Below are 3077 nucleotides of genomic sequence, written 5' to 3' on the forward strand. Positions count from 1 at the left end.
AGGTGTTGGCCACACTTTATCTACCAATCCACTTGTAGCCACAGGTGCTGGACACACAGTTTATCTACCATTCCACTTGTAGCCACAGGTGCTGGACACACTAACAGAAATAATGGAAACCAGCAAATGTACAATTACTGTCCTCTGTCCAGCTGGCATAACGACCTTCCTAATGTTCACAAATCATTTTCATCTTTGAATCTCAGTGGGGTTTATAAATTATATACCATTCAACATCTTTTTCATAATCACTTAATACATAGAGATCGAACATGGTTCAATAATCATTATATAATTTAGTATATTGATAAACCATCCTTTTAGTTGTTATAACAGAATTTGGATGGATTGATTTCTGTATTTTTCTACACTACATATGCTTGGATTGATTTCTTTATTTATCTACACTACATATGCTTGGATTGATGTCTTTATTTATATACACTACATATGCTTGGATTGATGTCTTTATTTATCTACACTACATACGCCTGGATTGATGTCTTTATTTATCTACACTACATATGCTTGGATTGATGTCTTTATTTCTCTACACTACATATGCTTGGATTGATTTCTTTATTTATCTACACTACATATGCTTGGATTGATGTCTTTATTTCTCTACACTACATATGCTTGGATTGATGTCTTTATTTATCTACACTACATATGCTTGGATTGATTTCTGTATTTATCTACACTACATATGCTTGGATTAATAATTTAATTTTCATCTTTTTTCAATCTCAATTTTAAAGTTTAAAAACTTTGAAAATTTAAAATCACACGTAACTAGAACTGATCCGTTTTATTGAATGCCGGCGCCCTACCTATTATTTCTAACAATGCTACATGTTAACGTTTCTGTAAGTTTTCACTTCCATTCCCAGTGAATACCTACACTAACTTGTAATATAAACACACATATACATGTTTGCTTCACCTTTCTATTAGATTTGTTATACAGATTTAAAGATCAATAAAACTTGATAGAAAATTTGACCAAAACTTGGATTTATTTGTCTGCTGAACTGTGTTCCCTGTAATACACAGCCTGGTTTATTACTTACTTGTCAATATGTGGATCAAACAGTGATTTTTTGAAGTAGACAAGTAAATAAGTTCATTACTTTAACAATGATTATTATTCTATATACTTGAGTAGATCCTACTTGATCTAATTGTGTGAACACACTTGATCATCACAGGATGTGTATTCTCCTAAAGGTACCAGTAGTTGTATGTTTGTATGGTCAACCTGTATATATACTGAACAGAGGATTATAATCTGTTTTACCTGACAACCTGTATATATATATGTATAAATACTGAACAGAGGATTATAATATGTTTTACCTGACAACCTGTATATATATATGTATATATACTGAACAGAGGATTATAATCTGTTTTATTAGCTGACAACCTGTATTTATAAACCACCTGTTTTAGCTGACAACCTGTATTTATAAACAACCTGTTTTAGCTGACAACCTGTATTTATAAACCACCTGTTTTAGCTGCCAAGCTGTAATTACAAACCACCTGTTTTGGCAAACAACCTGTATTTATTAACCACCTGTTTTAGCTGACATCCTGTAATTACAAACCACCTGTTTTAGCTGACAACCTGTAATTATAAACCACCTGTTTTGGCTGCCAAGCTGTAATTACAAACCACCTGTTTTGGCAAACAACCTGTATTTATAAACCACCTGTTTTAGCTGACAACCTGTATTTATAAACCACCTAACTTAGCTGACAACCTGTATTTATGAACCACCTGTTTTGACTGACAACCTGAATGAACCTTTTGGATAACATGCCTTATCCTGAACAATTGTATTTTTTAATGTCAGTAAAAGTGCATTGTATATTCAGCTAGCTGTATCAATAGCAGCACCTTTCATGGGAGGTAAGCCTGTGATAACATGAACAAAACACTCTTCTAGATGGAGTCTTGGAGAATCAGACCACCCTCAAGTCTGCGCTGAAACAATTGGGAGGTCAATGTTCCTGCTGTGTAAGTTTAGCAAGTGGTCAAAAATCTAATAAACATACAAAAATAGCAAATACCTGGTAGACCACCCTTGACTGTGCCCAAAAACAAAGCAGCTGAGTACTCTATACAGTTATCACTAGTGTAAATACAGGTATACACCATCCTAATCAATGGTCAAATATTGGCTGACCACTTGTACAGCGGAAGTTCCCCCAGGTCAAACATTGTGTTCCATATCCCATCTCTCTCCATTATACCAGCATAAAACACACAATGAAGTTTTAATGAAGAGTTTGCTTTTCAGTTTGAATCATGACGAAAGCACCACTTACTAAAATTTCAGGTAAACTATAAACTATGAATTATATGGCATGTATAAAAAGTGACTACACATATTTACTTTCTATGCAGGTGGTAAAATTACAGGTATATATTACCTGTGTACTAAATCATTAAAATTGATGCATAAAACATTTATTTCCTAATAGGCTTACAGAACAAATAACCCATTTTTAACCACACACAAGTGTATATCAATGTAAAGATTCACATCCTTCAGACCTTTCAAATCTCCTTAACCTTAAAAGCTATTATTGACACAATATATATGTCTACTAGACTACTTGCAATTTACGATTGCCGACATGAAGAAAATTATTTGTTAAAATGTGGGTGAATGAGTGTGAAAACCATTTACTTTTAAAAACATTTTACATCTACATTAAATTGTAAACTTTTCAATCAGCTAACATCACGATACAGACATTGCGGTCCTTACATCCAAAAACTGATGTGTCAACTTATGACATTATAACTGTCCCTAGTTATCTCCATGCTGGACACTCAGTGCATTACATCATGACTGCCCATACATTGTCTCCATGCTAAATGTATTAACCTATGACATCATGACTGCCCATACGTTGTCTCCATGCTAAATGTATTAACCTATGACATCATGACAGCCCATACATTGTCTCCATGCTAAATGTATTAACCTATGACATCATGACAGCCCATACGTTGTCTCCATGCTAAATGTATTAACCTATGACATCATGACAGCCCATAC

The sequence above is a fragment of the Mizuhopecten yessoensis genome, unplaced genomic scaffold (assembly GCF_002113885.1).
Source record: "Mizuhopecten yessoensis strain PY_sf001 unplaced genomic scaffold, ASM211388v2 scaffold4977, whole genome shotgun sequence".
Taxonomy (NCBI): domain Eukaryota; kingdom Metazoa; phylum Mollusca; class Bivalvia; order Pectinida; family Pectinidae; genus Mizuhopecten; species Mizuhopecten yessoensis.